Below are 12,575 nucleotides of genomic sequence, written 5' to 3'. Positions count from 1 at the left end.
AATTTCAACTCCAACAACATCGACCTTGATTTTAAGAATGCGAGAATTAGCAGCTCCATTGTCCAAGCGAGCAACAGTGAAATCGTATCCATCATCTGAATCATTGTCAGCATTAGGGTCTAGCATTGTATCCCATCACAGGAAGGTCGAATGAACTTCATCATCGTCCCCTTCCTTCTCTACCAGAGGTGGTCGCAATCACAATGTCGATATCAAAGAGATTATAGGAGTTGCAATACATAAACTACAAAATGTGGGTAACGATCCACGACGAGCGTCACCTGATTAGAAAATTCAAGGCATTCAATCACCACATGAATTTGGTTTTGGGGGATTGTGAAGAGTTTAGAAGACTTCTACCAAAGAAGGAGTCGGAATAGACATGAAAGAAGAGTGTGAGCAAAGATAAACCCTCGGCCTCATCCTCCTCCATAGAGAAGAAGTGGTTACCATGACTATCAAAGGTCTGCCCCCGCTGATGATTCATGACACAAGACTATTGTCGCAACTTAGGTAGGCCCTGGCTTAGGCATAACAACGTGAGAGGAATTCCGACAGTGCCCCTTGTTCAAGTGCAGTCGAGCTTAGCTGGTCCCGTCAGAGGAGTTGGAGGCCCTTCATCAGGCATGATGCATCCCCATATCTCAAGGCCTCTGATTTTGCAGGTCTCAGCGCCCCCGTGACTTATTCTTTCCAAATTCCAATGCATCCTCCTAGACCTTCTCCACTGCCATTCTCATCGTAGGCACCATGGTGGAGAACATCACTCTAGATCTCCTTGTCCAAGACATTTCACAGATCGCTAAAGGCCACGTCGATGAGTCGGCTATGATCTATAGTACCCTTTCCCAAAAAAAAATTGCATGGCAGTGTTAAAATCCATCTGCGAGAAGACAAATCTCTTCGATGACTCTTTCCAATAGTCAAGACCTGTGAGTTTGAAAACAATAAGCAGTCCTCTTGGATTTGGGCTGACATGCAATTTTTTGCATTACAACCGTTGCAATGGATGTATATAGAATTGATTATGGCTTCAGGGGTTGGAGGATCAATCCCCACGATGCATTATTATTTATATGTCTGTTAGCAATAATTCATGCATGGGTTGTAGTGAACACATCGAAGCCACCTGAAAGAAATCCCCATGCAGGAATGCCAAGAGCCTATGAGCTTTATGTGATGTAGAAATTTTGAATAATATGACACTTATTCACAGAGATTATCCCGATCATACACTATTGCGGAATACATGCATAATACATAACCTCCTCTACGTTGATCATCAATTTAGCAGCATTAAAAACCATAAAACATCAATCGCTTGCACACATTAACACAGTATGTAACCCGAGGAAAGCATACAGCTGAAAACCCCACACTATCTGTATATTATAATGATTTAGAACATGTAACAATACATAGTAAAATACTCCTCACAAGTACTCAGTACTATCTCCACCTGTTACACACAAACTAGCTCATATCTGAATCAATCACGGGTTCAAATCTCCTCCGCTGCTTGCCTGCCTCCACTGCGCAATCCTGCAAGAGAATAATGATGAATGGCTGAAGAAAACTCGTATTTCCTTAGTTGAACCACGCAATCCTCATTGGCATTACTCAATCCCACTGATTGTGCAAGATCTCATACACAACTATAGTCACAACTGATAGCAATCTCAACCTCTAACACCTGTCTCCATTGAACTGTCCATGCACTGAGTTAACTGATGTATTCTTTAGTTGCTTTATGAGTTAATAATTAGTGAATTAATTTAACAATTAATTCACATCACTCATCACTAGTGTATTCTGCAGTTAGACTAAATACAACTAGTTTAACCAAGTCAAACTAAACACAACTCCACCAAAACTCAACAACATGAGTTCTAACTGAAGTCCTGCATGCAATAGCTCAACTGACCCACAAGAAAAGTGTATTTCCTTCTGACAGCTGCATGTGCCACATCTGTAGCTCAAACTGAAGTGCTCCAAGAGGATAAGATAATGTTTATAGTCCAAATATTATTATGAGCTAATAATATTCGACTGTTCTATTTTTAGCCTGGCATTCTAAAAATAGAAACCGCCCATATGTCTAAAAATAGAAGTCCATATATTTTTACCAGCATGACCAGTCATCCACAAATAGCAATCGGAAACTCATAGACCATGATCCATATGTCTAAAAATAGACATAGTCTAAAAATAGACTTTGCGCCAAAAATAGCCTACGGGCCCACTTAGTGAAGGTGACTTCTTTCCACTAAGCTCCATCATCTTGTTGCATTCTCAACAAGATATGGATTATCAGCAACCCCTATCCTGCCTCGGTTGTATTCGAATTTGCTCCTGGTGAGCGCCTTTGTCAAGATATCAGCATCCTGATCCTCCGTTGGAATGTATGAAAGTAACATGATTCTCCGCTGCACACAATCTCTGATATGATGGTACCTGATGTCAATGTGCTTAGATCTATCATGAAATACTGGATTAGCCGAGAGTTTAATGCAACTCTGGTTATCACAGTAAATCACAGTAGGCTCCAAGTATGAACCGAACAACCCGACCAGGATCTTCCTCATCCATATAGCCTCGCATGCAGCCAAACTTGCTGCCATATACTCGGCCTCTGTTGAACTGAGTGCCACGGATCTCTACTTCCTGCTGTACCAAGAAACTGTTGTCGACCCGATACTGAAGACCCCTCCAGATGTGCTCTTTCTGTCTATTGGGCTCCCTGCCCAATCTGCATCCGTGAAGCCACATAGCTTCACCTCATCCTCTTGTCTGTACCACAAACCATATCCCGATGTGCCTCTGAGATAATGCAATGCATGCTTGCTTGCCTTCCAGAAGAGCTTGGTTGGCTTAACCATAGCTTGTGAAAGTTGGTTAACAGCATAGCATATACCAGGTCGTGTATTGACCAGATACATAAGCGACCCCACCAACTGTCGATAAACAGTGGCATCCACTACTTCCGCCGAAGTAGCATCCTCCTTCCTCCAACCTCCAGGAAGAGGAGTATCAACAAGCTTGCAGCCATGCATGTTGAACTTCTCCAATATCTCCCGAGGATACTTACCCTAAGAAACAAATAGTCCATCACTGCGCTGCCAGATTTCCAATCCCAGGAAATAATGAAGGAGGCCCAAGTCCTTCATCTCAAAGTCCTTAGCAAGATCATCCTTACATGAAAGTATCAACAGCTCATCACTTGTTAGAATCAAATCATCTACATAAAGTACAATGATAAGCAACTTACCCTCCACCACAATCTTGTATAGGTTAGGATCCTCCTCACTCTTGGAGAATCCAAGTCCGGTGAAATAGCTGTCTATCCGTGTGTACCAAGCACGTGGTGCTTATTTCAACCCATACAACGCTCTCTTGAGCCTGCACACATGTGACTCGCTGCTGAAGATCTCGAAACCTTCGAGCTCTTCTATGTGCACCTCCTCCTCAATGACTCCGTTGAGGAACGCAGTCTTCACATCCATCTGATGAATGTGCCACCCCATCTGCGCTGAGAGAGTAAGAATCGTCTATATGGAAGAATACCTTGCAACAGGTGCAAAGGTCTCCTCATAATCGATCCCCTCTATCTGTGAAAAGCCTCGGGCAACAAATCTTGCCTTGTACTTCTCCACACTCTCGTCAGCTGCCTGTTTAACTTTGTAGATCCATCTCGAACCCACCACTGATTTCCCTTCCGGTCTTGGCACAATCTCCCATGCACTGTTTTTGACAATCGAATCATACTCTTCCACCATGGCATCTACCCATGCGGGATCCTCCACAGCTTCCTCGAAGGAGGATGGCTCAGTCACAACACATTTTCTCATAAGAGCCATGTATCCAGTGTACTGATCAGGTGACTGTCTCTGTTTACGTTGAGCTGTAGGTGGTCCTACAACCTTCTCTGCATCTTGAGCCAGTCGCTCAGCTTCTGTCAAGCGCTTTCACTCTTTGATGGTTGGCGTTGCATGAGTGGTCTCTTCCACTCCATGAACTCCGTCCTATGGCTGATCCATGTCCTGAAGCTCATCCTTAGGAACTAATAGCTCCTCATCTGCATGCAAGTGTGGCTCCCTCTCAAGCGAACACTTCATGGCTTTCTCCTCCTGAAATTTTATATCCTGTCGCACAACAGTCTTGCGACTGTCTAGCAAATACACACGATAGTTGTGGGGCGTATCAGTGTACCCCACAAATATCCCAACCTCTGCGGTTGGCTTCAGCTTCTTCCTAGCATCCTTCGTCACATGCATGTAAACATTAGAACCAAAAATCCTCAAATGAGAAATATCAGGCCTCTTACCAGAATAAGCCTCCTCGGGTGTACTCATGCCAAGTATCTTGTGAGGACAACGGTTATGCACATATACTGCAGTATTGCATTCTTCCGCCCACAAGTGAAGGGGTAGGCCCTGATCATGCAACATCGCCCATGCAGCACCCACAATCGTTCTATTCTTCCACTCAGCAACCCCGTTCTGTTGTGGGTTATGGGGAGCTATGAGCTCTCTTCGAATCCCTTCTACACTGCGGAAATCCTTGAACTCGCCAGAGATGTATTCACCACCATTGTCACTCCTAAGAGCCCTCACCTTCTTCCTCGACTCCTTCTCGACCAGTGCTTTGAACTGACAGAACTTTGAGTATGTCTCGCTCTTCTTCTGCATGAAGAAGATCCAGCACTTTCAAGAGAAATCATCAACAAATATTACATAATACCTATGCTTTGCTATCGAAGCTACTGAGAGAGGCCCACACACATCTGTGTGAATTCTCTCAAGGATCATCGTGGCACGACTATCCTTCTCATGAAAGGTGGATTTCACAAACTTTCCCAAAGTACACCCCTTGCACTGATCTGACTGCGCAAGAGTGCCTTTAGGAAGCCCAGTAGTGATCTGTTGCAGTATCTTCAAGGCTCCATGGTGAAGGTGACCCAATCTCCTGTGCCACAGCTCGCCATCATCCTGGGTCACCAATCCTTCTGCCTTGCATGCCATTGTTTCGTAGCCATCTACATGCAACTGATAAAGGTTCCTAACTCGAACCCCTATTTTCTGGGTTTCTCCGGTTGTCTTACTGCGCAGGAAAGCCTTTCCCTCACTGAAAACAACATCATATCCCTTGTCTTCTAACGTCACCACAGAGATAAGATTCTTCTTCAATCCTAGAACATGCATCACTTCCTTCAATACGAAGGGGTTACCAGACTCCCTCTCAAAGGAAATGGTACCGATACCGGTCGCACTGTATCTACCATCATCGCCCATCTCAATGTGCACTCCAAGATCTTTCTCCTCCAGATCAGAAAACAAATCTCGATCTCCTGTCATGTGAAAAGACACACCACTTTCCAAGAACCATACTGATCCCATCACACTTGATACCAAGCATGCGATCAATGAAAAATCAAGCTCAAACTGCGAGGCTAAGGCCTCTCCTGCTGCAAATCCAGCAGCTTTCTTATTTTTCTTCTTCTGCAGACAATTAGTGGCATAGTGTCTGTGCTGGTGACAGTTAAAGCACTTCACCTTGGACATGTCCTGCTTCTTGCCTTTCGCACCGGAATGAGAAGCTTTCTTGTTCTTCCCCTTCTTTTCTTTGGCAGCCAAAGCGCAATTTTCTTCATCAGTTTCCTTTGATGAAGATCCGTCCCTGGTATTCCGCCTGATCTCCTCCTGCACAAGATCTAACCAAAGTCTCTCCCATCCTGGCAATTTCTCCTGACCATTGACAGAGTCCTGATAGGAATTCCAACACTTCTAAAGACCAAGGAGAGCCAAGCTCACCAAGTCCTCATCATCGACAGTCACCCCCACACTTCCCAGCTCATCCCTGCACTGAGTGAACTTCGTGAGATACTTGGGCATACTATCTCCCTTCTCGCACTTAATGTTTCTGAGTTTATCCTTGAGCACCAGGTTCCTCTGATCGCTCTTGCTTTGGAATAGATCTGTCAACTCTTTCCACATCAAGTATGGAGAAGCCTTTCCATGCAGGCTGGACACAATGTGATCCTTCACGCCCTCCAACAGAATCCTTTGACACTTTGCTATCTTCTTTTGCCAAACCTCAGCTTCGGCAGCATCAGTAGGCTTTGGGACCTCAGCCTCTATGAACTCCTTCAGCCCATTGTCATCTAACACTGCCTCCATCCTATCCTTCCATGCAATATAGTTCGAGCTGCCCTCAAGAGCATACTCCAATCGCAATCCGTTGAAAGACATTGCAACGTTGACACCAAGAAAACAATGCTACAAATTCGAATTCCACTAGCTCAAAACTCAACCGCCTCTGATCTAAAATTTGTGAGAACAAGGTATTTCTCGTACATATATTGAATATATGGGCTTTTACCAAATATCTCACCTTCTAAAGGAAGGATGAATCCAGAGGCTACTTGCCCAATTAGAGACTCTGCGTGAAGAAATAAAATGTAAACACTTTCTGAATAATAGATCTGATGATCAACTGCTCTGATACCATTTAGAAATTTTGAATAATATGACACTTATTCATAGAGATTATCCCGATCATACACTATTGCGGAATACATGCATAATACATAACCTCCTCTACATTGATCATCAATTTAGCAGCATTAAAAACCATAAAACATCAATTGCATGCAAACATTAACACAATATGTAACCCGGGGAAAGCATATAGCTGAAAACCCCACACTATCTATATATTATAATGATTGAGAACATGTAACAATACATAGTACAATACTCCTCACAAGTACTCAGTACTATCTCCATCTGTTACACACAAACTAGCTCAGATCTGAATCAATCACAGGTTCAAATCTCCTCTGCTGCTTGCCTGCCTCCACTGCGCAATCCTGCAAGAGAATAATGATCAATGGCTGAAGAAAACTCATATTTCCTTGGCTGAACCAGGCAATCCTCATTGGCATTACTCAATCCCATTGATTTTGCAAGATCTCATGCACAACTATAGTCACAACTGATAGCAATCTCAACCTCTAACACCTGTCTCCACTGAACTGTCCATGCACTGAGTTAACTAATATATTCTTTAGTTTCTTTATGAGTTAATAATTAGTGAATTAATTTAACAATTAATTCACATCACTCATCACTAGTGTATTCTGCAGTTAGACTAAATACAACTAGTTTAACCAAGTCAAACTGAACACAACTCCATCAACTCCACAATCAACTCCACCAAAACTCAACCACATGAGTTCTAACTGAAGTCCTACATGCAATAGCTCAACTAACCCACAAGAAAAGCATATTTCCTTCTGATAGCTGCATGAGCCACATCTGTAGCTCAAACTGAAGTGCTCCAAGAGGATAAGAAAATGTTTATAGTCTAAATATTATTATGAGCTAATAATATTTGACTGTTCTATTTTTAGCCTGGAATTCTAAAAATAGAAACCGCCCATATGTCTAAAAATAGAAGTCCATCTATTTTTACCAACATGACCAATCATCCACAAATAGCATCCTACAACACATAGACCATGATACATATGTCTAAAAATAGACTTTGCACCAAAAATAGCCTACGGGCCCACTTAGTGAAGGTGACTTCTTTCCACTAAGCTCCATCATCTTGTTGCATTCTCAACATGTGATTGGTGTGTAATTCTTCAGTTCCTTTGCCATCTCAATGTGGATGCAAATATTGTTATCATTGCCTCCAAAGACATTCCAAAACCATATGGGGATAATGTCAAAGCAATTGTGATAGACAACAGGGGGAACAATTTACCCTCACCCTCACCCTCAGCAAATTATGATCTGAATTTATATAGGAACACAACAAATTACATATATAACCATAAACACAGAGATGTAGCAAAAATAAAACTTCATTTCATGAATATCAAAGAATTGAAATATGGCTACAAGCCTCTGAACTATGTTACAATGAGGCTTGAGGGCCTATTTGTTATTAAGAAGCAATGGAAAACCCCAAACATCCAAAAATCTAACCCTAGGAGATGAAACACCAAACTATGGGACCCGTTGGGGTAAATTGGTACATCAACTTCCCGAGGTTGTAACTTTGGCATACGATCTTCGTTTGATGCATACAATACCTCGTTAGAAAGACCTATCTGATGACTACAACTGCTAAAAATGATTATTCATTTGAAAACTTGTTCCCAAAAAACATCATTTAGGGCCTCAAAACGGCTTTGAAAGTTCAGGACCCAAAAAACTGCCAAAAATAGTAAATTGTGCTACAATTAAAAAAACTGAAAAACTGAAGAAAAAAAATGGAGGGGGTCTAGGTGGAATAGGCTGGTGGCCACCAATATACACCTGGATCATTCCTCCCCCTTAGGAAGCAATGGTCCCCATTGTGTTGAGTTCCTCCATGAGATGAGGAAACTTCTACTGAATTTGGTCCCTGATGAGCCACTTTCCCTGGTGAAGGAGTTGGCCTGCTTTGACAACTCAATATAGTTGGATCCTTTGTTGTCAAGTGTTCTTGCTTTGTGTGTCCATCATCCAATCAGTTGTGGTTTGTTTCGTGCAGTCTGAATTTAACTCTGTAGGTGTGAGTTGTTCTACAATGTCCGATGTGTCCAACAATGGTGGGAAGTATGGTCAAAGGTGGTCCACATTGAACATTGGGTGCAGGCCAAGGAATGGGGGAATGTTGAGCTCAAATGCATTGTCTCCCATAACCTTGGTAATGGTGTAAGGACCATATCGGAGTGGTCTAAGTTTCTGATAGGCTTCGGTAAGGAGTTCCTTCTATAAATGCAACCAAACTTTGTCGCCCACCTAAAACTTGTGTGGCACCGAATGTTGATCATGTCGCTACTTGTACTTGGCATTTGATTTCTCCAAAATGTCGTCGACCTATTGGCGAATGTGCTGAATGTGCTCAATGAAGATGTTTGCCTTGTCGTCTTTGGACTTGACATGAGTCGAATCTGCCTGAGTAGCTACAAATGGTATGGCCACATCAATGGGACATAGTGGCTAGAATCCCAAGCCCACCTGAAAAGGGTTGTGGCCAATCGAGCTGTGGAGAGCTCGGATATAGCTATGTTGTACATAGAGGAGGCTCTCATCCCATGTGCATGGATGCTTTGATTTGTACATGCATAGAATGTGTACGATCTATTGAAAATAGCAACAAGAAATGCTAAAAATAGCACTACTAGAAATATCAGTTCAGGTACCGATGCTGGACTGAGCAGCATGGAATGAAAAATGGAAGTGCTAAAAATAGCATTGCTATTTTTAGCAGTTCAATATGGATTCCTATTTTAGTCAATCCCTAAACTAAAATAGTGAAGTAAAATTCGAATTTGATCTTAGCAGTTGTTTGTAAAATAATTAATTAATGCATCTTGAGTTAATTAGTTAAGGAAAATCAAACATGAAGTCTATGTGGGGACATGCAATAGTTTCTCCATTAATTGAGGAATTTATCCATCGGTTAAAGGATAAGGATGAGTTGTAATTATGAGTTGTAATTAGTTGGCTCAGTTAACTGAGTCAAGTCCAGTTAGATTAATTCAAACAGTTTGTTGAATTAATTGTCAGTTCAATTAGTTAAAACTTGCATGCATGTAACTATTGAACTTCAGATAACTAAATATTCTCTCATAAATAACTCATGCATGTCAGTTCAAATAGAGACCCGGTTGAGATCAGAGGAGGGACAGTGTACTATCAGTTAGATGGATTTTTCCTATAAAGGAAACTCATCTATGCAGAAGGATTGATCTCCTTCAGGATTTCGCAATTACTACTGGGCCAAGTGAGCAATGTGAGGTGGGAATTCACATGCGTGGAAGCACTGGACCCCAAGAAAAAATGTGCAAGGAAATAGGAGGCTTGGAGGGCAGATGAGAAGGTTTGTGAGAGGCCTTTGACTGTTTATGAGTAGCAGAGGGATTATATTGAGAGCTGTTTGGCTTCCAAGCTAAGGCTTTGTGTAATTTTGTGATTATTTTCCACTTGTATGATAATACAGAGTTGGGGTTTTAGGTTGAGGCTTTCCCCGGGTTATTTCTTCTATGTTATGTGTGATTGATTTCTCATTCTCAATTATATGTGTTCTCTTGATCTTTCTCAATTCGATTAAGCTTCCGCAAAGTGTTGTAGAAGGAGATATTGTATTGTGTTTTAGTATATTGCATAATCTATTGATCTACAGTGGAAATTTCTACATGGTATCGAAGCAAAGGTGATCAAGGCGAAGAACAATATACAAGAAGGAGAAGTTCAAAGTTTGTGGTTCCTGAATATAGAAATCGAGTTCTTATCACATCTCAATTTCACCAATGGCATTTAGCAGTTTAAGACTCGATTATGCCCTTGATGGCAGCTCGAATTATATAGCCTGGAAGGATCACATGGAGGTAGTATTAGAGGATAACGGTCTAAAGGATTTCATTGATCAATAAGTCCCCAAGCCGACTGATGCTACTCAACTGGCGAAATGGAAGAAATGTGTGGCTAGAGCAAGGAGAATCCTCCTGGAGGGAGTTCGAGACCACATTTTCTCGAGCCTCCATGGGAAGGAGACTCCGTTTTCGATGTGGAAAAAATTGAAAGATTTATATCAGAACAACAGCGATCAAAGGAAGTTGGCGCTGAAAGATAAGCTTCGTAAGATCAAGTGTGAAAAGGGCGATACGATCTCTACATATCTGAACAAGCTCACCACCTACAGGGATGAGCTTGGAAGTGTGGGGATCACGACCGTTGATGATGACATGGTGAGTCTTACACTCCTCAATCTTCCTAAGTGCTGGCATAGCTACCAAGACTCGGTTAATGGAAGAGAAAAACTACCAGATTGGGAACGACTTTGGTTGGATCTGATGCAAGAGGAGATAAGGAGAAGCACCAAAGATGGATCTTCATCATCTAAGGAGGATGAAGAAAATTGTGCCTTAGCGAGTAAGGAAAAGAAAGAGAAGGAGAAGGATTCTCATTCCAATTCAAGTTCTTCCCATGGTGAGAAGAAGTTTGACAAATCAAAAGTGCAATGCTTTCATTGTCATGAGGTGGGCCATTTTGCTACAAATTGTCCACTAAGGAAATCCAAGAATGGATCCATGGAAGGATCAGAAGGTGAGGCACCGGCCTCATAGTTCTAGTTGGATTTCACACTTTTTGCATGCATGGTTTCATCCATGGTGGGAAGTGGTTGGTTTCTTGACAGTGGAGCTTCTTTCCACATGACTGGCAACAAGAGTTTGTTCAGTACCTTGGAGGAGAAGGATCTCCAAATGCGGATCGTGATGGCTAATGATTAAAAGTATAGTGTCTCAGGTGTAGACATAGTTGTTTTTCAGAGGGAGCATGGAGCTCGCATTACCTTGACCGATGTCAAGTATGTACCAGGACTGAAGAAAAATTTGGTGTCGATCACGATGCTAGAAGACAGAGGCTATGATGTAGTCTTCAATAAGGGAAAGGTTTTCCTTAGACACATCATCACGAGACAGGTGAAGCAGATCGATTCACAAGTGAAGAACCTGTATGCTCTTGAGATTCAAGATGCATGCAAAGCCTTGAGGAGCAAGGCAACTGATGGAGACTTAGTGGTCGAGAGGGAGAGAAAATTACCTCTCAACATGCAGCAACAGGAGAAGTCTCAGACAATTATGGAGGAGCCACGATTGGTGAGCAGGAAGTTGTGGAGCAGCCATAACTGGGAAAGCCGAGAGGAGACAGAGTGGAGGAATCCACTCATGCAGAGACCTATAGTAGGGGGAAATTTCGAGCCAGGTAGGTAGAGGGATCACATGCATCCATACCTCTAGGTAGGAGGTGGGGTGATGTGGAGTGATCGTCCTAAGAAGGCTGGAATAGGGGCAGGATCCTTGAGGTACCCAACCTCTTTGATTCGACTTTGCTACGAGAGCCCCAATGAGGAGTAGCAGGATTGGCTGAGTGGGTAGAGACAGATGCGGATGGAGTGGCAGAGAGAGCTACAGTGCAGGAATTCCAAGATAGTGCAGAGCTAGCAGACTGCAACAATGTGAGAGGCATAGCAGTGTTGCACCAGTGCAGGATGGCACAGAGAGGTGTGCAACGGTGCGAGATGAATGGAGATGTTGCAGTAGCTCAGAGGTCAAAGAGGGAGCACTTGGCAGCAGCAGAGGGAGCTTCAGCATCAAAGTATGTTTCTAGCCCAACAGAGAGGTCAGTTGGGATATTTTTTGTTTCTAGAGTTGTTGGAGCATCCACACTTGGAAGAAGTGTTGCATGTAGAACATTCCAAAGTTTCAGGATCGAGTTTGAGTTGAAGCCTTTCTTATTGAGAGGGAGTGTTGAAAATAGCAATAAGAAATGCTAAAAATAGAAGTTCTAAAAATAGCACTGTTACACAGTAATTTGTCACCATCCCTGTTACTCCTCTTGTCGTACTTTGGAGGACTCATCCCGGGAGTTATAAGAAGTGACAAAGTCTAAAAACACTTGCATTATGTTCCCCTGAGTATGTACTTCATGTTCCCTGAAGACACCTTCTACAGATTATCCCTGAAAAATGCTCTTTTTCCATTGGCGCAGGTCCACAGTATCTTACCCGCGCCA

The 12,575-nt window shown here is 42.6% G+C and overlaps 1 pseudogene; it reads left to right on the top strand.

Moving 5' to 3' along the window:
• Positions 1 to 203: 203 nt before the first annotated feature.
• LOC149174902 (uncharacterized) lies at positions 204 to 683 on the top strand (annotated as a pseudogene).
• Positions 684 to 12,575: the final 11,892 nt, after the last annotated feature.

Source organism: Pinus tabuliformis, chromosome 4_1 (genome assembly GCF_031772625.1).
Source record: "Pinus tabuliformis cultivar Carrire ecotype Pingquan chromosome 4_1, CPIR1, whole genome shotgun sequence".
Taxonomy (NCBI): domain Eukaryota; kingdom Viridiplantae; phylum Streptophyta; class Pinopsida; order Pinales; family Pinaceae; genus Pinus; species Pinus tabuliformis.
The sequence above is the reverse complement of the archived record's forward strand: the minus strand, read 5'-3'. Positions and strand labels throughout refer to the sequence as shown.